Consider the following 23,856-nt stretch of genomic DNA (forward strand, 5'->3'; position numbering starts at 1 on the left):
AATTCCATATTGACTGAATCTACATGTGAGAGCACTATAGCTGTGAATTCAGTTCTACCTGTCTTTTTAAAGTGCTTTATTGAACTTCAGTAACATTACATATCAGTTTCATTAAAGAATTTCGCTTGTGCATGTCGATGGTGTTCAGGTCAATAAGGGACCTCCCAAATTTCCAAATTGAGGTTATGTGTGAATCAGGTAGTTAACACTGTAACCATATTCTGGTAAATTGGCTAACCATTAACACCTCCCTTCAATGAAAAAAAAAAAAAAAAAATGAAGTTGATGACCTGGGCGTAACCAACTAGTCGTAACTAACACACAGTTAACAGTACAAGTAGGTTGTACCAGTCAATTGGCGTAAGCCACTATACTTGCGACAGCCAAGTCTGTCAATCTCATAAGCACGCGCAAGCCAGCCAGTGTCTGTCTTTATTTTGATGAGCACGTCTGATTTACTTGTCATTAAAATTGACGGCATAATACATTAGTAGTACTTTTGTCATATGGTATAAAAATATTTATCAGTATACGATGCTAATTCAGTTTAGTTGTGAATCTGAGTATTACTTCTGTGAGGGTAATTTATTTAAATAAATCAGGATAGAAAATTTGTCTTTTATTATAATTTTCTTACTATTAATGATCATTCATTCACATAATAAAGACCTTACCACTGTCATTATTATTTATTCCAGTTAGTGCAACCCAAAATATACATTGTTGTAACCAACATTGAAGTTGTATCAGTCCCAGTCAAATGGCGTAACCCTCAAATTTCATGTTATAGAATTCATTTCAAGAAACTGTATGATCCCACACTACATATTCCAGTACACTACAATCTTAGACACATTATAGAATTCAAATAAACAACAATTAAGAAAGTGTAGTGAGGTGAATTTTTTTTTTTTTTCTCTTCTGAAAACTTCACTTTTTGTGGCTTACACCATTTGACCTGTACACCATCGATATACTACTGTTGAATATTTCTATGTTACACTTATAACGGGTGAAATTCATTACTTAATAATATAAATTCAGAGAAAGGAGCTCCGAAATATCGAGTTGAACGCATGGGAACACCTTTTCACCTTTCAACCTGTCAGTCCAATCAATCTGATGGCAGGCCAAATACTGCCACTATACCACCATAGTTTGTCCTGAAGTCTTCTATGGTTCTGAATGCTTGGCCTTCACTCACCATGGTCATATAGGGATGATCCATATGAAAGAGAGGAAATTCCTAAGAGCCCATGTCAGAATTTGAGGGCGAATTTCACCTGAGGTCAAATGCAGAGTTGTACTCTAAATTTGAAAAGCTGTCACTTGGTATAAGGAAGTGCTGCCTTATGTTTTACAGTCATCTGTCTCTAATGCTTAGCACCAGAATATCTCAAAGAATTTTGATCTTCTCATGACTTGGAAGTGTACCTCTCTAAGACAATGGTTCAAGAAAGAAACAAGTTCAGGACTTGAGTACATGGATTAAAGGATCTTCTGGAAAGAGTGAGAAGAGGACCTGGTGCAAAGTGGTCTGAAGTGTGAATAACTGCATGCTCCATCAAGATGAAGGAGTACTAAAAATCCAGAAAGGCTCGCAAGTGTTAACTGTGGTCCTGAGAGGTTGAAACAATATGTTGGGGAAAAGAAAAAGAAGGTCTGAGATGCTGAGGTGCCAGAATTTTGTCCCTCATGAGTTCTTCTACATGTTAGTAAATCTACCAACATGAGGCTGAGTACTCAGCAGAATACTTAAGAAATAAATCATCAACACTCAAGTGAAAGTACAGTGTCATTTTTTGTGTAGTATGTCTGTTGTTGTGCAGGATTATAATTTTTTGAATTGTTAAAATACAGTTTATCAGCTACTATGCATTAATAACTGAATGTTTTTTAATACTGTATTTGGTATTTTGTAAAGGGTTTTGTTTTCAGTTCAAACTCTGCCATCAGCTGTCCTGAGAACCTTGGTTTCCCATTTTCACTTCCAGGCAAATGCTGGGGCAGTTTCAATTCATAGGCAGCCATGAAGATGGTTTTCCCATTTTCATACCAGACAAATGCTGAAGCTATACCTTAATTAAGGCCATGGTCACTTTCTTTCCAGCCCTAGCCCTGTCCTATCAAATCATCACTGTAAGTCCTGCCTTATTTGATGTGTCATAAAACCAATAGAGAAAGTAAAGTTCGTGCAATTCTGACAACTCCTTGTTGGTGCATATTTTTGGGACAATGAATGTATTTGGATTAAGACGTGTACAGTCGTTCAAAAAAAAAACATGTGCGCATGGCGTTGTACAAGTTCCTTGCAGGTAAACTTTTCTCAGAAACAATTGAACCTATAGATATGCTTGTTGTTGGTATACACAGGGTTTATATTATCTATATAGGACACAATAATATTAAACGCAAGGAACATAATGATACCATGCACTCATTTCTTTGAGTGACTATTTATATTAATTTTTCACTTCCTCCTTATACAAAATTATATTTCTAATGTCATAGTCCACTCACCTAATCTATATTACTACATATCACAGTATTAAATTCAAAATTAATTTTTCCTGTTTCCTGTAAAGTTGACGATTTTGACATGGAAGTTTTGCATCCTACAACATCAATATAATACATGGGGGGAAAAATAGCAGTTATTGACAAACTCAGGAATGATATAGGATACTTACTATAATATCTAAATAGAAATTTTGATAGGGGCAGGGGAACATGTCAGTGATTTCAGAAGTAACCAAAGAATCCTAATTAATGGGAAATATTTTAAATATTATAAATGAAGATGTCCAAATTAAAATGAGAAAGCTATGCAGGTACAATAAAGTGAGACAGTGAATAAAACAATCTCTTTCTTGGCACCCACAAGAAGATGCTTGATGATAACTTAAAAGACACTTCAAACATTTAATGCCATTACATTACATTATTTCAAACAGTTTTGATCCTCCTTATGATCACTGGAAGCAGCTCACATTAAGGTCAGTTTTCCTGACATGAGGAACAGGACAGAGAAAGTGACTACTTAGCAGGTGATCTGAGTGATATATTTCTATACAGAATCAGAAATCACCAGACCCCATAAAGCATCCACAACTTCAGTTTCAGGTAGTTTACTCTATTTTATATGAATACTAAAATGCTGATAATAAATTGGTGTTAAATTTGAGTTCTATTGTAATATTTAATATTAAATCATTTATGAATATTTAACTTTCTCAATATTGTTATAACAGATTACTGGATGATCAGGATGTGGTACCTGCATATTTACTTGTGTATTTGCCTCTCCCCTCCCACTGTTAATTTCCCCTGAGTTCTTTTCCTATAAAAGTGAGATGAAATTCATGGAGAGAGTTTAGTGCAGAACCAATGTTATTTCGATATTTGGACCGGTAAGAAGGAAAATGGAAGTCCACATATTGATTGTTTCAAGGACCAGACTGTGGGAATGTCCTCAACACAAGGCTCTTAAAGATGATATTTATCTTCTGATAAAATTAAATGCTCAAAAGCAGTTAAATTCATAGCCCCATAACTGATTCCAGTTGTATCTTTTCTCCATTATCTTGTTAAATTTACACTTGCTTTGTCAGAACAATTTAATTTAATTCCTTCTTCAAAAAACATACAAGTTGCATTTACTCATGTTTGTTGTTCATGCTCTATTTTATATGAATACTAAAATGCCTTGCATTACTCTGATAATAAATTGGTGTTAAATTTGAGTTCTATTGTAATATTTAATATTAAATCATTTATGAATATTTAACTGCCAGCCCCATTCTGTATGGAAAGCATGCCTGCCTATTTCCCAAAGGCCCAAGGTTCGATTCACTGCCAGTCTAGGAATTTTAATTCTGACCTAAGGACTAGAACGGCTTTCATTCAGCCCCATGAGACAAGCTGAGGAGCTGTCTGATACGAAGAACAATGGGCCCAGTCATGGAAGTCAAGTAACACGGCTGACAATACCATTGTGTTTACTACACAACACTCTGATAACTGCAGGCCATCTGCAGTCATCTTGGCAGGCCAAGGGCATTGATCATCTATTTGCACCACAGGTTCTGAAACAATGTTGACTTATTTAAGAGCAAGAAAAGAGATTTGTTACAACAAATTCGATAACTTGTGAAGAGTACAACATCATAGACAATGAAGAAACTTTAAGAAATTGAATTCTGTGGCCTTTTTGAATTTTGTGAACAACAGCAGAATTCAAATTTATCTTGTTTAGATTCCCTTCTGATAATTTCAGTTATTTATGTGATGTCAAGAAGAGTGCCCAAATGTGCAGATATTACTTAATTTTTGGTGTGAGGTCAGAAGAGTAGACCACTTTATTTTTGTGCTATGGTAAAGCATAATTTTCATATATTTTTGATGAGCTATATTTAGTTTATATCTGGATTTCTGACTGCTGCTTTTCAGTTACCTTTATTAAAATAAACCAGCTCGTGTACCCATGCTTCACTATGGAATTCTACATTGTATACAGAATTCTAGGTATAATACTATACACATTGTGAGTAAGATTTTATTACATTGCATTGTTCTTGGTGTTACCCGAGAAATGCCATTGGGTGGTTGTCATACATCGTTTCACAGTCACAATTGAGTTAGGGTATTTCCATTATAATGGCAGGCCCCCTTGCCTACTGCTGGTTACAGTCAACTTGGGGAGTTCTCATTGTAATGCCAGTCTCTGTTACTTACAGAAAGTCACAATTATTCTACTGCCATTCAAATTATGTTGTACAAAGTTGTTTTTGAAGTGAGGTTGTTTTATAAAAGTTCCTCTTTAACTACTTTTCATTTGCCCCTGTAGCTGTAGAATCACAAGGCTGTCAGGAGAGCCATCGTAGACATCATTCAGCCCCATGAGACAAGCTGAGGAGCTGTCTGATGCGAAAATTAATGGACCCAGTCGTGGAAGTCAAGTAACACGGCTGAGGATACCATTGCGCTTAATACACAACACTGATACCTGCGGGCCATCTGCAGAACAACATATAACTGACCATGAGGAAAACAATAATTCCTTAAGTTCACACCAGCAAATTATAAAGACTTCCCCTGAGCTCTGTTTACTGGCACTGCGAAGCATTCTTTAACGCAAAATTGCAGTCGTTTGAATAGGATTTGGTACTCGGAGGAATCAAAGGAATGCAGGGGATGAAAACTGTTTCTCCCACACTACATCCTGTGAAGATTGTTGCAGTGAGCATGTTACTATGTAAAGACTTCACTTGCAGCCTGGTACCATTACAAAGCTCAGGATATATATATATATATATATATCAAGATTCCATAGCAGCATTATAGGTGCTCCAACTTTCAGACTGAGACTGTGAGGTGGAAAACCTGGTGGATTTAAAGTGTGGAGATACTCCACAGGGTGGTGGACCACGTCCTCTATCTCCACCACGGATTCCACAGACTTTCAACTCACCACCTTAGTAGGAAGTTTGTCCAATAAAGAATCAGTAATGCTTGCTGCGGTATTGTTTTTAGGTATGAGAATAGCTCTCCTTTAGCCAATTCAGCCAGGAGTCAGTGCTGTATGTTATGATAGGGAATAGAAAAACCAGGACGCATCTCCCTTTGTGAGTACAACACAGTAAGGTACCTTTACATTGCCAATAGCAATGAGCTCCATGCCTAATGAATACTAATATGGAAAAGAAAAGGAAAATAGTGTCAGCTATGAGAAACAGAAACTACAGTATATAGGAGGTTTAGGTTAACAGAAGGAAAATATAGTAGAACAACTATAGCGCTATGACCAAAATGAGAAAGTATTAATAATATAAGAAAATGTTATGACAAATGAAAGGTACTTCAGTAGTACGAAGGTGTATGATAGGATGCAGAGGCATGTCTGATTGTATTGCTGTAAATGAGAAAACTGACGGTGAGCACCGTAAAAATTCTCTCAGAATAATATGGTCCTTCTGCACTCTTTCTTCATGTCTTACATATTCTGCCCAAGCAGAAGCTGCTGCTTCCGTTCACCATGTTTTTAAATCCGTTAACATCTGCCCTCCAGCACTTTGACCTAGAGCGGTGGCAGTATGGTGTCAATATCTCAAACGGTTGGTGGCAGTATGGTGCCAATATCTCAAAAATGGTTTGTTTTAGGGCCTTAAACTGTGGTTTTTGGTGTCCTGAAGGGACTTGCTGAGATTTGTTCCCTGTGTTATAAGACATAAAATTAGCCTTGTCTCGTCCTTGTACAACAAATTTGATTTTCGTCTCTATTAGCCTGTGCTATTGTGGCAAAAGGCCTAAATTAAGGGAAGAAGCTGAAATTTGAAAAACCTTTTGTAGGACAAAAGGTTAAACTAACATATGTTCCTAATTTCAGCTTTCTAGGTCTTTCGGATCGGGAGATGTCACGATCGGTGAGTGGTATTTGGCTTTAATATATGAGGCGCCCAGAAGCAAAACACTGTGAGTGTACCAGAACGTTTTTTTCAGGAAACACGAAAAACATCTTACTTCCTTTGGCTTGCAGATATGCAAAATTCCTTTTCATTGTAGATTTATATTCACTTACGGACTATTTTTATTTCAAACTTTAAAATATTGGGGTATTATTTTTTTAGTTATTACCTAAAATGGTTTGGATTCACCGAGTTTTGCTCCTGTTTTCATGGATCTATGTAGGTTTGCTTCTGTAGAGATATTATCATAACGTAATTGGAAAGAAGGTGCCTTAATCCTGGTTCAAATGACAAAAGAAATTATTTATTGACTACAAGTAAGTGTGATTACATAGTATATTAGATCAAATGAAAGTCTGCAAGAAGTAAAAAGGCTGCAACCTTGCAAGTCCTGTCCTGTTCCATCGAAATTACACAGGCAACTCATTGTCTTCTGGATGAATTTCAAAGTCTGAGCCCTCCTCTGCATTGTTCACAGCTGTTTGAGAATCCATCAGATTCTTATAGAAAACAAGATCTTCGTTTTCTTCCCAACTCTCGCCGAAATGCTTTCTAAGCAGAAAATCAATGTCCCTAACTTTCACTACCTTTAAGGCTCTTCCAATCTGGATAACATTCGGCGTCATAGACGAGTAGGCGTTGCCACGTCTGCATATCCCTCTCCCTTCACCAGCGCCCATTCTGTAGGCCACTTCACCTCTTACTATTGCGTTTCCATGTTTACTCCTGGTGATCACAACCCTTTTTACAGGAGCAAATTTGAAGTGCCACTGACCACAGGGCTTGACGACATCAGCAACTGCATCTTTCCAACACCGACTTACGACATCTGCTCCCAGCTGGAAAACTATTCCGTGATCCTTGAATACTTCATGGTACTCACTTGGTAATATGACAGTAACTTTCGACCTGAGAATTTTATATATTCGACCAAAAATTCCATGGAGAAAAAAGCTTCTAAAATAGCAATATTCAAATGCAGGACACAGTGGGTATTAAGCTAGTTTTGCACCTGCAAACCACCTTAAGTAATGGTGCTTGGTAAGGATACACCAAGTTCTGCTTCTTTATAATGAAAATGGATTCACTCAGTTTTGCTTTGCAAACAGATGTGGATACGCACACTTTTGCATCTGTAGGCTGTTTTTTGGGTGCGATTTAAAGCAGACAGAAGCAGTTTTAATTGAGTTTTAAGGGTCTAATCAACAGACGACAGCATAGAGAACAAAATGGTGGCAACAACTCATTTTCGAGCAAAAGTGGATTTACTGCATTTTGCATCTGGACGCCTCATATATAGATGATTAAATAAAATCATTCAATATAAGCACACTTCAGTTTATTTATAAACAATGTATTTTTTCTATTCATAACAAGTTTATATCAATTTGTTTAAATATCTTGGGACCAAATTACATATGAAGTAGAGAACTTCAGTAGTAATATTACTGTCCACATATTACAAGAGAGCAGAAATTTGTAAGACTGATAATGCAAAGTTAAGATGGATGATACTGAAAAATAAAATGGCGTATGGCTTTTAGTGCCGGGAGTGTCCGAGGACAAGTTCGTCTCGCCAGATGCAGGTCTTTTGATTTGACGCCCATAGGCGATCTGCGTGTCATGATGAGGATGAAATAATGATGAACTTATGAGAGGGGAGTATTACAAGCAACATTTTTAAGGAAACAATGGTTGAAGAGGTTGGAAGATGATCCAGAACTCATTGGAAACTGGTTTAACCTCTTGCATTCCTTTGTTTAGTGGGCCTGGACAGATATGGTTACCATGTTGAGTCCTTTATCTAGTGCCATTGGCCAAGATGCATTTCTTTAAACATCTGCAGTTTATCGATGCACAGATTTTTTCCTTACACCAACTGGTTGTTAAGAGGTTGCCATAGTTTACATTTCCATTCTCATCAACCTTGATAGAGATAGAAGCCATTTCAGATCTGTGAAACACTTGAAATTTCAAAAAAAAATTTAGTTGATACAAAAGTCACAGCCTTGTTGATTAATCTCTCATCTGGCAGAATCAGACATGGACAATTACTGAAGAATGAAGAGGAGAGGTACAATAAGAGACAGTATTTCCTTGCTGAACTGGAAAAATACAAAATTAAGAACTATGTAGTGTGTGTTGACTGACAACATAAAGGAGTGAGACAAAAGAACAACAAATTTTTGTTAAAATGTATTTTAGAAAATTGATTATCCATCCCACTTAGTGGTTTGAAAATTACCATATCTTGGTGAAATTCCCTCCTCGAACACTAGTGGAAATTCACTGATGAATACCTAGTAAACATCATCCAATTCAAATGGCTCTTAGAACACAAACTGTTAATGTGTAGAGGACATTCCAATCATACGGGGAAAAGCACCATTCTCCTATGCCAGTCCGCAGCCGTTAGACCAAATATCTTATTCCAGGTCATTCGACAACACAACAGCCGCAGTTGGCTGAGTGATTCTATTGCAGGTGTATCACAGAGCATGTCTAGAATGTCTGGAAGATGATGGTAGGTACCAGTTGAACAACTAATTGACTTTGAACATTACATGTAGTGGGACTCTGAGAATGTGGCTGATCGTTCTGCAGAACTGCCACTCATGTGTTGGTGGTCCATCAGTGGTGGAGAAGATAGGAGAGAAAGTATTCCATAGCCATCTAGCCACACCAATACCAACTCGCTGCACTGGTAGTGCCTGGATAGAAGGATAATTCAGGTTGCCCTGACGGACAGAACAGAACAGCCCCATGTGTCTGCATGACATCTCATCATTGGGAATGTCTGTGGTGGTGTCAAGAGAGAGTGCATTTGAGAAGCAAGTGGAGGGCAGTGTTGTTAAGTGATGACAGTTGTTTCTGTCTTGTACAAATTGATGGCTGTTTTCATGTTCGCAAATGTGCAGGCAAATGGAAGAATTTGTCTTGTATTGGCACTTGCTATACTGGACTCACACCTTGGATTTTGGTAGGGTAAGCCATAAGCTACACGTATCAATTGCCTGTGGTATTCATTCAGAGGAGCATGACGACTGAGTAGTACATTTGTGATGTCAGTCCTGTTCTCCAACCATACTTTGAGACACTGCAGGAACCAATCTTCCAGCATGATAATACACATCCTTTTGTTGCATGGGTAACATGGCATGTACTACACAGTATACATATTCTACCTTGGCCCACTACATTCCAGACCTCAGCCCCATTGAGTATGTATGGGACATGATGGGATGGCATGGCATCTGACATCCAGCCTAACCCTGGGACAGCCATCCCCTAGCCCCACCAAGAAGTACAATGAGCATGGAATACTATACCCAATAGAGACATACTAGAATCACTGTTGAGAGTGGTTACACTCCTTATTCTCCTTATTAAGGTGTCTGCTGTTTGTGTTATATTTAATGTTCCGTATATCCCAGGGACTTGATATTTTGATCAGTCCCACATACTACCTCTTTCTTCCTGTTTACCAACTTTCAGACAGATATGTATATTCCTATGGGATGTTCTTAAAATGTATTTCATTAGTGCATATGTATTCACTTTATCTATGTAACATTTTTTAAAATGTTATTTCAAATCATGGGTACTTATAGATGTGAGTTTTCTTGTAGACCATATTAGACCATCTGAAATGTATTCAATTGGAATTAAAAAGGACTGCAAAAGGTTAAAGTTAAAAGAAGAATCAACAGTTTAATTTTCCAAAAGTGGTGAAAAATTAGGTTGAATTAGTAGGCTTTGATGTATTATCTTCCCAAAAGTCAATCTGGAAAAAGAGGACAATGTAAAAATAGTTGTAGAGGAAGCAGTGGTAGTGGTGGTGATGGTAATTGTTATTTTAGAAATAATGGGTAAATGGTCATTGAAGGCAGAGAAATGAAAGACTTTGTCAGGCTTACAAATCTAATACCTTTGGGATATTAAAAGAACAAGTTGATAAAAGGAGGTCACACTGAAAAGATGAAAGACAGGAGACTGGCTCAAATATATGGAGAAAATCTAAGAATTAGCCGAGGTCTTATGATTGCCAAACACACAGCCATAGAAATGATGGTGGAGCTGATTGTTTTTTATTGTCTTAGTAGTACATAGTAGTATTACTATTTTAATTTTACAGTTGCAACATAATAGGAAAGACTCGTAAACCAGCCACCAGAGGAGCAGATCAGCTCAATCCAGTGTCAGTCCCAAGTCCAGGCAAATGGTGAGTTTCAGTGACTAGTTATTGATTCTTGATGGTGATTCCATTGTCAAGTAGGTGTTTCTGTCAAGTACCGGGAAATGATCAGGTTAGTACATCTCCTACTTATGCACCCTGCAAACCCCACTCTTTTGGGGATGGGTGAGAGTGAGTGTCTAGCACCTTAAAACTGGACCGTTTTGATTCTGATTTGGTAACCCTAATAGTAGAGTCCCTTTTCCTCCAGACTGGGAGTTGGGTGTAGTGCTAACAACTCGACCTTAAAAAAACTTACTGTTATGAAACCCTTGCAAATATAAGATAGAATGGGTAGAGTTTTAGATGACGGACATCTCAACTATCAATGGAGCTCTGAGAAACGAACTGCGAATAGGATGTGGAATAAGACCTTGAAAGGATGAAGGCACAGAAATGATAATGGAGAAAGTCAAGAAGAGAGAAGAATGGGCCACTATTGTGTGGAAGGCAAAAACCCATCCAGGAATGATTCTTCTTCTTCTTCTTCTTCTTCTTCTTATTCCTGTGTATTTATAATTGTTTTAAAGGGGGAAGTGATATCAATTTTGGTCTAATAGTGAAAGCATCTGATTATTCTTTTTTCAAATAGTCCCCGGTTTGATCCTCAATTCAGCCTACAATCTTTTTTTTTTTTTTTTAATGGTGTAAAAGTCTTAAATAAGGTTAAATCTATATATATAAAATAAGAGTTTTGTCTGTACATTGCTCATAATTTGAAAAGAATGGTATTTCTGTATCGGTCATGTCCATAGTAACAAGGAAATGCACTTTTTACTTTTCCATAATTTCTGTCTGTCTGTCTGTCTGTCTGTCTGTCCGTATGTATGTACACGCATCCCTAGAAAATGGCTAAAGAGAATTTAATGAAAATCAGTAAGCAAAGTCGGGGAATAAGTCGCTACAATCTAAGCCATAAATGATTTTATTCACACTGATGGAAATGGTAGTTTAGGAGAAGGCCTAAAATTTAATTTTCAAATATTTATGTTATTAATGGTCCTATCTTAATGAAAATTGGTATTCAAAGTCGGGGAATAAGTTGCCACAATCTAGGCTATAAATAATTTTATTCACACTGAGTGAAATTGTAGTTTAGGGAAATACCTAAAATTTAATTTTTAAATATTTACGTCATTAGTGGTCCTATCTCATTTAAAACTGGTATACAAAGTCGGAGAATGAGCCACTACAATCTAGGCTATAAATCATTTTATTCATGCTGAATTTAATTGTAGTTTAGGGGAAGGCTTAAAATTTAATTCTCAAATATTTATATTATTAGTGGTCGTATTGATAAATACTACATAACCAAAGTTATATAGAATTAAATTTCAGACCATTTACGTCTTACACATTTTTACCGTACCAGCTATGATAACACAGATATTCATGAATTTGTATTTTTGTTGCCAAGTCCATATCGACGCCGAGGCACGAGAAAATGGGTTAACAGATTTTAATATAAATCGGTATATAGAGTCGAGGAATAAGAAACTACAGTCCAAGCTATAAACAATTTTATTCACCTGGATGAAATTGTAGTTTACGGCAACTAAAATTTAATTCTTAAATACCTAAGTTTCTGGTCCTATCAAAAAGTACTACATAACAAAAGTTACAGAGAATACAATTTCTTATATATTTTATTCAGTTTTACCGTACCGACTATGATGAGTGGTATTTCAGAGTCGGAAGAAAATAAATGTGAAGGCCTAACAATATCGAAAGCGCATAACATTGATCAACAATAACATTACATTGACCATTGTTTGTTGTGATATTATTTGTCTCTTATGCTGCCTCTCAACTCCGATAGATGGGATTACTGTTGCCTACCGAGTATAAGAGCCTGAGTGAATATTGGCGGGAAATAGCCGGGGAGTTAGAAAACTAGCACGCCATTCCTCTGGTCATACATTTTCTGATACAGCTGGTATGTAACACACTGGTTCTTCACAGTATTCCAGTTATTCGTTACCTACTCTGACATGTTGTTTTGAATGATCAGTGTGCATATTTAAGGCAGAGGCTGACTTAGTAGTAGTATGACCTAGTCTAGAAAAACAATTTAGGCCTATTCCAAATTAAGCACCACAATTCACTAAATAACTCAAAATTCAACCCTGAAAAGGGCCGTGTCTTAAGAAAAGCTTCTTCCTCTTCACCTAAATTAAATTTTACATTCATTTTATTCCAAATCATCAGTGAAGAGGGAGTTTCTCCTCTGGCTTGAAGGAAAAATTTGCCTCCAAATTAGATAGATTTTCCGCCGCCAGTGTAGTGAATTGAGATTTTCTGACCCATCGGGTACTCCTAGGAAACAGATTAGTAAAAGAGCATAGTTTTTGCCCTGGGAGTCTCCACTATTCGACCCTCTCCCCGCCGAAAAAAGACGAAGAGTGCTCACGAATCACGGCTGTCTGCGGCAGGTCATTCCAGCTCTGGAACTTTGGACTGTTAGATCGACGGTGTAGTCCTGTTGATTAGAAGTGAGAAAATGTGTGGTGTTACATTTGATCGAGTATTTCATATGAAAGTATTGCTTTTAATCGCGCCATTCCTACCGACGTCATTGTAATGTACGTTCATTTTGGTTGGGAAAACCACTAAGACACTCTTTCTGAGGATGTAAAAAGGCAGGTGGAGAGTGAGTGTCTGCCATTATAATGAAAACGCCCCAACCTGATTGTGACTGATGGTATGCAAGTCGGTCTACCATTACAGTGAAAATTCCTTAACTGAGTCTTCATATGAGAAAAGATGTTTGGTGACTTCCCCGTCGCGTTTCTAAGGTAACGTTAAGAGCTATGCAATTTAATACAATCTTGCTCACAATGTGTACAATAGAATTTCGTATGCAATGTAGAATTCCATAGCGAAGCATGGGTAAATCAGCTAGTCAGCCTACAAGGACAGTTGGAAAGATATTTAATACGAAACTTGACAAAACTGATCGTGTGACTAGTGCATATGGTAACAGAGTTTACTGTGTAAATTACATGGTTTCGTGTTCTTTCCCGAAGAAGGCAGATATTATGGTTGTACTGGAGGTACAGTAGTTATGCCACCGCTCTTATTTCAAAGGAGATAATTTAAAATTACTTTTATAATATTTCCTCACTGGTCAGTAATTTGATATCCAGTAGTTTCAACTTACTGTAAACATTTCAGGAAGGAATTCCTGTTAACTATCAGAAACTAATTTCACTGCACTTTCCAACAAATAAACTGCTGTGCATTCATCAATGAAGTTGTCAATTTGATTTTATTGATGTAGTCTTTTGACAGTTAGCGAATGACCATTACTAAACAGTGCATGAGTTGTGCTGACTTCAGTGATAGATCGAATAAGAACTACTCGGTTAAAATATAGCATTACTTCAGTAATCTCAACTCCTGAGAAAGGAGTTATCAGTGAGTGGACAACATCACTGATAAAGGCACTCAGTAAGACTGAATATTCTAACAGTTGAGTTTTAATTTGTTTTGTTATTATTAGTTGAAATACATGATGTCACATATGTAGCTTGAACCAAGTGTTTATAATTTTCTGTGTTTAATATAGTTTGTAAAAAGAAGACATATTTCTGTACAGTTATCGACAAAATAGAATATATTTAGATAAATACAGAAATCATTTTAACACACGTATTAACATATTTTAAATATATCTGTTTATGAACTACCTACTATATCATCAAAGGATATTTTTAGGAAAGTTATATAATCATTCTTCATTTCCCTTCTTCATCTTATTACTAATATGCTTTGATGATCATTCTAATTATATATTAAACACATAGGATACATTATAGATTTGGTTCTGAATAGTCTTATATTCTCTAAATTTAGTTACTGAAATTATGTCTGAATATATTATTCAATTATTCTCTTCTTTATCTCAATGAATATTTGTATTTACATATTTTATTTGATATATTTTAACACAGAACAGTTCCAACATTAACTTCTTATATTTAGTGTAGTATGCAATGTTTCACAGTTTTGTACAATTGTACACAAAATAGATTATATTTAGATAAATAATTTTATCACATATTAACACTCATATTAACATATCAGAAATACATTACTTTTCATCAGAAACTATCAACAACATAACATCTCTTCAAGGAATGAATGATAAAATTCAGTTTCTACTACTTATAGATGAGATATGATTCTTCCCACATGATACGGAAGTCTTTTTGTAAGTCATGACAACTATGTTATACCAGTCAATAATGCTGCAACCGAACTCAAACATGCATTGGAAATGGCCTACATCCTTCAAAATAGTCTTGCAGGGGGTCAACACTTATTTTCCAATGATGGGGAAGATGTTGAATACCATCAGCAGTGTTGGTTGCGGCAATGCAACTGATATGCCGCTCCAATATTCTGCAAAGCACATCTCATACAATAGCTTTATTTTGGAATGAGAACAAAGTCACATGGACTGAGATCTGGCAAACTGGGAGGGTGTTCTAAGACTTTCCACCCCCATCTCTGTACAAGGTCCCTCACGGGAGCTGTAGTGTGTACTGCAGCATTATCATGAAGGGGTATGGCATTGTCTGACAGTGTCGGATGTTTCCATCAAAGTGAACTACTCAGATGGCTCCGCAGAAATGTACGGCAGTACTGCAATTTTCACTTATAACCCCTGTTCCACTTTACTTACATCCATATCAGAACATGATTGGATGGACACTGATGGTATCAGGCAATGGAACTAGCTAGCCATGTCCACAGATGTGATCTGTTGGCTACCTTCAGTAGCGTGTGCCACAGAGTTTCCAACGTTATACTGGCCTTAGCATGCTGCCGCATGTTTGGACAATGTAACACCATTGCCATGACATATGAAATGACCTAGGTATTTCTATATTTTGCTCACACTAACAAAACTTTTCTCGAATTCTATCCTCCCATGAAGAGTTAATTATATGTTTTCATTCGAGTGAAGAGACAGTGCTTTTGCTTGCATTAGAAATAACAGCTTAAGCTTTCACGGTCAGCACCTTGTTGATAATAGCAGTTTTGTGTACTTGAGGCTGTGTTTGAATGGGGCTTGACATTTTCAATGATTCATTAAACAATACATTAGGCATTTTCAAGCAATCACTGTCTCTGAAAGTTAGTAGTGGAGCCAAGCCCAGAAAACTTCTATTATCAATAATAACTGTGAATTGCTTACATTACATAAGTGATTATTCGGATAGACTACTTTGCTGCATACTTAATAATTAAAATTAATTAAATATTTGACTACTGCTAAAAATATGGATATTCTAACATGTCATTAATTGCATGCAATAAATTAGAGTTAGTAATTATGAAATGCTGATTCTGAGGCCACTTTACATAATTTCCTCAGCGTAAATATAAAGAAAATATTAAAAATAATGACGTCAATGCTGTGACTTCAAAAAATTTCCTAAGTTCTTGTATTGGTATGTTATAAACAGAAATTCAGAGTAGTTAGAAATTCAGGGGTATATAGAAGGGTCTAGGTAGACAGAGATTTGATTAGAAACCTTTAGCCCAGGGCCTTACAGCTTTCATGTTATAAGAAGAAGGTAAATAAAAATGTACTCTATGTTTGTAAAAACAATCAGCTTGTACAGGATCAAATAACATTTTACTAACATTAAATATGAAAATTTGCCTGTATGATTGACAAACCAAGGTAACAATGAACTGGACTTCAGACATTATGTGATATACAATGATTACGTGAGGGAAACATGCTTTTCCAGACATAGGTTCCTGATCAAATTTCTGTATATTCTTACCCTTCTAATAATCCCTATGAGTTTGCAATAGGAGTTACTAAATACAGTATTTTGTACATCTAGAAAAGTGTTGTCAGAACATTAAGGTGTAAAGATTCATTTCCTTTGGCTGATTTTGTCTAAAGAATCTTGAAAAGAGTAACATAGAAATCTGTGGCATGAATTTAGAGCCATATTGTGGACCGCAGAATTGTGAAACATTACTTCTCTGCCTTGGATGGTGAGTTGAAACAAGATGATGTCCAATGTCAATGCTCCAGTGGTGATGTTCAGGAGACTTGACGAAAGCTCTGTCCTAAATTTTGCTAGAGTGTGGGTGAGGGAAAACCATTCTTTGGATAGGTGGTGTGAGCTCCGAGATCCAAAACTCAAGCTCTCAACAGTACAGCTTCTCATTTCTTCAAAGTATGGCTACGATGATGGGTGAGTGAAGAATGTATCAATCAATCAATCAATCAATCAATCAATCAATCAATCAATCAATCAATCAATCAATCAATCAATCAATCAATCAATCAATCAATCAATCAATCAATCAATCAATCAATCAATCAATCAATCAATCAATCAATCAATCAATCAATCAATCAATCAATCAATCAATCAATCAATCAATCAATCAATCAATCAATCAATCAATCAATCAATCAATCAATCAATCAATCAATCAATCAATCAATCAATCAATCAATCAATCAATCAATCAATCCTGATCTGCATTTAGGGCAGTCACCCAGGAGGCAGATTCCCTATCTGTTCTTTCCCTAGCCTAGGGTAGCAAACAAAAAGTAACGGAGCATTTTGTTTGATTGCCTGATGATGTACTTGATTGTAACCATATAAAACTAAGTAGAAAAAGGTTTAATATGCAATTCTGTTTGAGAATTTAACAAATGAACTAAAAATTGTAGGTTTCACACACAGGGATATTTATTCAAATACATACAAGTAATAAGGGAACCTGGGATATCTAAATAAATGAATAAACTGTTCATTTACTGAACACCTCCCATGGCACAACAGCCCTGAAGGATCATGGCCTACCAAGCGACCGCTGCTCAGCCCCAAGGCCAGCAGATTATGAGGTGTTGTGTGGTCAGCACGATGAATCCTCTCGGCCGCTATTCTTGGCTTTCTAGACCGGGCCACCATCTCACCATCAGATAGCTCCTCATGTGTAATCACTTAGGCTGAGTGGACCTCGAACCAGCCCTCAGATTCAGGTAAAAATCCCTGACCTGGTTGGGATTCAAACCTGGGGCCTCCGGGTAAGAGGCAAGCATACTACCCCTATACTGCAGGGCCAGCATTTACTGAACACACAAAGCAGAAATTTAATTTATGAATGTGTGTGCACATTTAATTTAAAAAAAAGGAAAATTCCTGTTTTTTTTCCATAAAGAAACTATGTTTCTTATCCAAACCTGGATTTTTTCCACCTAGTCATTGCCCCCAGCCGAGTCAGGGACCACAGATAAAGCATCTTGAGACAGAGCTTACTTGCACTAAGGTGGCCAGTTCCTTTCTACTGCTCCTCTTGCCAACGGCACATGAGCAACCCATCCAAATGGTGTCCATGCATAATTTTTCTTAACTTTGGTGATCTCACAGGATTTGATGTTACAGCAAGGCAACACCATTGGCCCACTTCCCATACGTGAAAAATAAAATATATTGGTTTAAAATCAAATTCCTGTCAGTTTTTTTGAATGTCACAATCCTGCACAGATCTAACTAAATTGGACATGAAACATGGGCAAGTAAAGCCAGTTAAACCTTTATTGATGTAGTAATGAATAACATGATAGTAGTCTGTTTAGTTCCTGTGTGCTGTGCACATGGTGCAAACTCTAGTGTATATATTTCACAGTTCTCATTGTGAAGACATCCAACCATGCCATGTCGCTTAACTTGGACGTTCTCGGCAGCAATCATGCTTGTCGCCCGTGAATTGCAAGAGAGTGCTCACTGTAGTGACCCTTGATAATACAAAATTCCTATAGAAACACAATTAACAATTGCTGATTGCTATTTTTATTGGAACTTCACATAGCCAAGACAAACATCTTTTGATATGACTACTTTTCCTTAAAGCTCTGTTCTTTTATGTTTTAAGATCTTGTCACTTGTATTAGTTTTACCATTGTAACATATTTCTATTGGCTGAAAAAGGCATAGAAGAAAAGGGCTGAAACTGTAGCATTCTTTGTATTAGTCCTTAAAGTTTAAGACTTAAATTATATTGACTAAGGTGGAACCTTTTAATTGTTTACCTTAATAGGAATTTTATATGATATACGATCAATATGGAATAACTTAAACATGAAAATTTTTTAATTCCACTCGCAAATGATACAATAAACTTCTTTAGCTTCATCATGAGGGTCATTACTTCTCAGCACAGTTGGTTGGTTCAGTAGTCAACATCACATCAGTATTGTCCAGTCTACCTGCTTAATCTTAAAAGGCCAGGAATCTGAACCAGAATCATTGGAAAAGCTGGCAATGCTAATAATCATAAGTATTCCATATCAGTACCGGTATTGAATTGCATTATAGTTCTTATCTCAAGAGATAACCATTAAAATGTTTACTACAACTGAATCTCTGTAAATTTCTCATTCATTGTGCCTGACTGAATGGACACTATTAAAAATATGTTCTATTCCTTGACAATATGATATCAGGAAACTGTGCCTACATTATGTCCTCCCTTAACTGATTTTTACTGAATAATAATATTAATAGAAGTGCAAGGTTCTATTACATGTAATTAGAATATTAAAAACTTCATTTCCATATGTATCTGCTTCAGTTGTTTCCAGTTGTATCTGTTTTAGCAAAATAACGCTGTGGTCAGACTGGTAAATGTAATAGTATAGTACGTTACTGCAATGTCATCAGACTTTGTACTGGCCATATGAGTAACAGTTGACCACAAGATGGGCAGGACACGAGATCTCTGCACATATGATTGTGGCCAGATTTTCGGTGCCAGGCGTGTGGGTCATTCCATCTCAGAAGTTGTGCAGACACTGGGCTTTCGAAGGGCCACCGTATCAAAAGTGTTCCACATGGATTTGGGGAATACCATCACCACCAGGGTCAACTACCGTGGTATACAATGTGTTGATGACGAAGGTCACCATCGGCTAGCTCGGATGATAAGAGGTGATAGACGGGAACAGATCACTAGCAAATTCAGTGTTTGAATTTCTCAGGATAAAGGAAGAGATTTCAAGTGATCACATTCTCATTAAATATGATCCCAAACCCCCTCTCTTACTGGCTACAGACGCTAACCCAGTGGACTTATCTACTGTGTTCTTGCATTAAGTGAGCGGTGAAGAACGATGCATTCAGATCACTTACAACTGAAAAGAACTATTCTCACTTAGACAAAGAGGCAACAGCCTATACTGGGCATGTAGGAAATTTTATCCCTGTATCTATGGCTGAAAATTTACTTTTGTAACAGTCATTGAACCTCTTTGATATATTTTTGAACCTTACAGGAACCCTCCAACAAGCACTGCATTATGTCTGATCAGATATGCTATGTTTCTCAGCAGATTTCATTATCAGATCAAACATAGTACAAAAGACCATGGAATTCAGACTATTTGTCAAGAGCTCCACTTCACCACTCTACCATTGATGAAGTAGGTGAATGCTATGTGTGTAACATTGTTATAGCACAGATCTTAATTGATCCAATTCATTTGACACAATAAGGGCACCAACACATGAAGATGTTGAACTATGGAGACTTGAAAATGACCTCCTTTATGGTCGGAACAATTTTTCAGAATTCAGCCTTCATGAGGACATAGTTTTCCACGGACCTTGGGTTCTGGTCCCAGTATCATCACAGTCATACATGTTGGATGATCTCCATGCCACTCACCAAGTATAAAAATGAAGGCTTAGGCATGAAGATACTACTGGAAGAATATTGAACATGCGGTGAAGTCCTGTTGTGCCTCTATGCTGACATCCCCAGTAATCCATGTGCAGTACCTCTGCACACCTGGAAGGCACCCAAAGAGAACTGTCAAAGAACACATGGATTTCTCTGGCCCTTTTCAGGACTGTTACTTTTTCATAGTAGTTGATACTCGATCAAAATGACCACAGATTATACCGAACAAATCTGTGCTGACATCAGCATCCATGATCCTAATGCTATAGAAAATATTCAATTGCAGTGGTATTCCACAAATTCTTGTTTTGGACAATATTCACATCAAAAGTGTTTAATGATTTTTGTTTCAGAAATGGGCTTGGACAATATTTTATAGCACCTGGCTATCCTGCAAACAACAGACAAGCTGATGATTCATCCAGGCACTTGAGAATAATCTGAAGGCCACTGCTCAAGGATCGGGCTTGCTCCACAGAAAGCTTTCTGAAATTCTGCTAGTTATTGAGTTAACTCCACCTCTAAACTTAGACAATTCATAAGCAAAAACCTATGTACTTGTTTGGATTTAATAAAAGTAAAACCACTGTTCTGTAACAGATCATAACTACAGCTGCTCAGTAATCTATTATGCCTGGGAGAATGAGTACCAGTTCAAAGTTACTCTGGTCCAGTGAAATGAAAATTTGGATCCATTCTGGAGAAACTGGAACATCTGCATTACTTAATTGAAATGGAGCCGGGCTGAGTGGCTCAGACGGTGGTATTTGAAGGTGCTCAAATACGTCAGCCTCGTGTCGGTAGATTTACTGGCACGTAAAAGAACTCCTGCGGGACTAAATTCCGGCACCTCGGCGTCTCCGAAAACCGTAAAAGAGTAGTTAGTGGGACGTAAACAAATAACATTATTAATTGAAATGGATGATGGCGATGGAACCAAGTAGCATATTGACCCAATTAGAAGCTCACTAGTTCCAAGACCAAATCAGAAACATGTCATATTTCACATTCACAGCGATGCTCACAGGAAAATCCAATAGTCTGCTGCAAGTTCTAAAATACCAAAGATTCATCAGCCCGATCAAGCAGTTCCACTATACTTAACTCGAGAAGCAGGTCCAGTGCGCAATTCAAACCAGGAACCACGACATTAAAAATATCTCCCGTCTTAGAAGCTCACACTAATTCATAGCCTCATTAGACTACAGAAACCATGCCACCATGCATCAACCATGAAATAATCAACCAGTGCCTCACAGGCCATGCACGGCATGAAAAAAAACCTGTTCAATGATAAATTTTTAATATGAAGCATGGTAAGTCTGGGAGAATTATTGTGTATTCTGTGCAAATATATTCTTTGAAATGGTCACTTATATTTATTGCATGAATGTAGTGTAGGTATATTCTTTGTCTTATTATAACTACGGGAACAATGTGTTTTTAAATAAATGCATGATTGAAGTTCTTTAATTGAATCCAAATCAAACATAACCATGACTGTTGTTTTTCATAGGGCCTCTTTGCATGCAGATATCCAACAAGTAGGTATACTGAACTCTGTCTGTGGATATATCAAACTAGCAAATACTGTCGTACTTCTTTGCACACAAACTGTTGTTATAATGCATGAAGGTGTATCATTTTTTCCATTCCACCATACATATGAGATGCTCCTCACCTACATCAGTTTAATGTAATTTGAAAGCAAATTTGCTGCTTAACACATATAGCTTATGATAAATAGTTTTTACCACTTAGTATATTTTGTGAAGTTCTGCATGTGCTTTCGACATCATCAAGGAGTAGAAAGAAGCTAGAGTTAACAATGATTTTTTTGTTGCTCGGTTGAATGCAAGAGAAGCTGCGTTCGGCGGAAGTACAGCGGCACAGACAACACTGGTGAGCGTTTTTGTTGTGTTGGTTGTATGAATATAATTTTGCAACAAATAACTGAGATATCATCAAACAAACATACAGCAATATTCTACAGTTACACTATAATTATGTACAAGTATATACAAGCTATATACAGCTCTAAAATAAATATTTTCCAGGCACACAAGATTATTACAATTCATCTGTCTTAAAAGCTATATAGATGGTCATGCTAGGGACATTGCTCAGTAAATAATGTGAAATCATAATAAAAGTTCAGCCAATGGGAATTAATTAACCTTTACATGCATGGTGTAATATATCTGAAAAAATAGATTAAGAATTGTTTTTTGCAACTGTGGAGGGAGGGTTGTGAACAAGTTGACATTTCACATTTGCTAGAAGATTGTATTGACCAGTATTTGGATGGACTTACAGTAATATCTATTGATGACCAGGAACATATCATTACTGGGCTGGCATTTGAAATGTTTATTTTCATTATTAAAAGCTGGTCATGGATATTTTTCCAATATATTTTTCCTTTTTGCAAACCTTCCAGAGAACCCAAATAATTTAAATTTACAAATGAAAATCATGCATTTGAGGGTTAAGCTTATATACTGAAGAGAGAAAGAGTGCAATATTTTACTTATATCCAGAGCAGTACTCTAATATAAACTAAGCTATTAGCACATCTAAAGACTATGTGGAGAGAGAGAGATGGTAATAATAGCTGGAGGAAAGGTATAGTATTGAAGGTTAGAGATGGATATGCAGCAACAGTCTCTATCAAAATGAATGCATAAGGTAAGTAATAAAATCACACAAACAAACTATACTGGCAGAATGTGTGTAGGCTACATACACTGAAAGAGAAATCTATTAGATATACACCATTGATTATGCAAAAGGGTTAAAGGTTACATTATCGTAATGCAGGAAGGCAGCTGAAAATTTAGGAGTAGTAGGGGACAGACTGACCTAGCCGGATAACTTGTTTATCTCTTTATTGAAGTTTTAGTCTCATGAATAATTCCTCATAGATTAAATTTCATTAAAATCAATTTTCCATGTATTTTTCAGAATATTGTAATTTATATTTGATAACTTAGGGGTGAAATGGGAATTTTGCATTAGGATATCTTAAAGTCACAGTACATTATACACTGCTGTCCATTTGGAGAAGATGGTGCCAATGTATGCATGAGGATTTCTGTTGTAGGTGAATAGTCACTGGCAGTAGCAGCGATTGGGAGTTAAAAGTGGGTGGGTGCAAGAATTTATAGAAAACAAAAAAGTACCAGGGGCCTGGGGAATATAGTGGTGGATAGATGACAAAATTGAAACAAAATAGCTTAAAAAAGGGTAAGCTTTTATGCTCACTGAGCAAATTTTGATAGAGAAGTAAAGGTTAACAATTTCTGTACTTAACTGCAGTAATAACAGGGTTTCTCTGGGGGGAGGGGGAAGTTTGATTCAACACTATACAATAACATTTTTACCAAGGGAACAATTACACATGTGCGCAGCTAAGGTTTTTTGTCATTAGATACT

At 36.7% G+C, this 23,856-nt stretch overlaps 1 long non-coding RNA gene across 1 annotated transcript in view; it reads left to right on the plus strand.

The window, feature by feature from the left end:
- LOC136864512 (uncharacterized) overlaps window positions 1-21,846 on the plus strand; it is a 99,512-nt gene extending 77,666 nt beyond the window's left edge. The window contains exon 4 of the long non-coding RNA XR_010859323.2: window positions 20,775-21,846. This is a non-coding gene — a long non-coding RNA (uncharacterized lncRNA). The remainder of the gene's footprint in view (window positions 1-20,774) is intronic.
- The last annotated feature ends 2,010 nt before the right edge of the window (window positions 21,847-23,856 follow it).

This window comes from Anabrus simplex, chromosome 2 (assembly GCF_040414725.1).
Source record: "Anabrus simplex isolate iqAnaSimp1 chromosome 2, ASM4041472v1, whole genome shotgun sequence".
NCBI lineage: Eukaryota > Metazoa > Arthropoda > Insecta > Orthoptera > Tettigoniidae > Anabrus > Anabrus simplex.